Here is a 1,037-nt window from a genome sequence, read left to right as displayed (position 1 = left end):
GGTACCAAACTAAGGTTAAAGCTAAACTTTCTTTGGACGGTTTTATACGATAAACACCACTGTGTCACCCTGTTGTCTCCGTGTTTAACATCTCACTGAGCTATGATGCTTTTTCAACACATCACAGCAGCTAGCGGCTAACAGACGTTGGCTAACGGTTATTAGCATCAGCTACTCTACCGGCAGGTGTCAGTTTCACGTTAATTAACTCCGTGTACGTCAGACAGACCGCAAGCCAGATAAACAACCCGGGAATGAACATAACAACAGACAAGCTCGACATTTCAACATTACCTTAGTCACTCGTGTACGTTATGTAACGTAGCTAGCTGTTGTTCAGTTCAGAGCACATGCTAGCTGAGGCGTTCACGTCCTCTGCCGTCAGGAACGGGCAGTCGTGTACGTTTGAGTGCCGTCGGAAATGTTGGAATTAGTCGAACGCCCCACCGGACAAAGTTAGTACACAACATAATTTAACCTTTTTTTTTGCTCTTGTTAATTACGTGAGGAAACATAAGGGACAGTCTGTTACAAAACACTTATTAGAATCACATTGTATGTTTGACCCATTGATCTGATTGGTAAGTGACTCTTAATGTATTGTTGTGTGAAGTTTTAATGACTATGACATCCTCATTCACTGAGCAGCTCCCTGATTTTCTGTACAACCATAGGCCTTGGATGGAAAGTAAGAGAGACACAAGCAAACTCCAGAGGGCAGCAGAGACTAAAATTTTATTTATTTGTACACTACCCACTGTATTGCTGTGTGCACATAACCACCCTGTCTGATGGGAATAACTGGAAGAAGGTAAACCTTACATTCAGCTAGACTGGGATGTGTTTGTGTGTTAGACGTCTGGGTGTGAGTGTGTGTTTGTGTACGCATGTGTAATTTTATCACCCAGGCCTATATTTAGAAAGATTCTCTAGCTCCCCCAGAAAAGCTGATTTCACACATGTCTGTTCACACTTGCTTCGTTTGCCTGTGCAAGGCAACTTGTGAATTCTCCTCCCAGCACAAGCACACACGCAGG

Source organism: Larimichthys crocea, chromosome X (assembly GCF_000972845.2).
Source record: "Larimichthys crocea isolate SSNF chromosome X, L_crocea_2.0, whole genome shotgun sequence".
Lineage (NCBI taxonomy): Eukaryota > Metazoa > Chordata > Actinopteri > Sciaenidae > Larimichthys > Larimichthys crocea.
Note: the sequence above shows the minus strand (reverse complement) of the source record.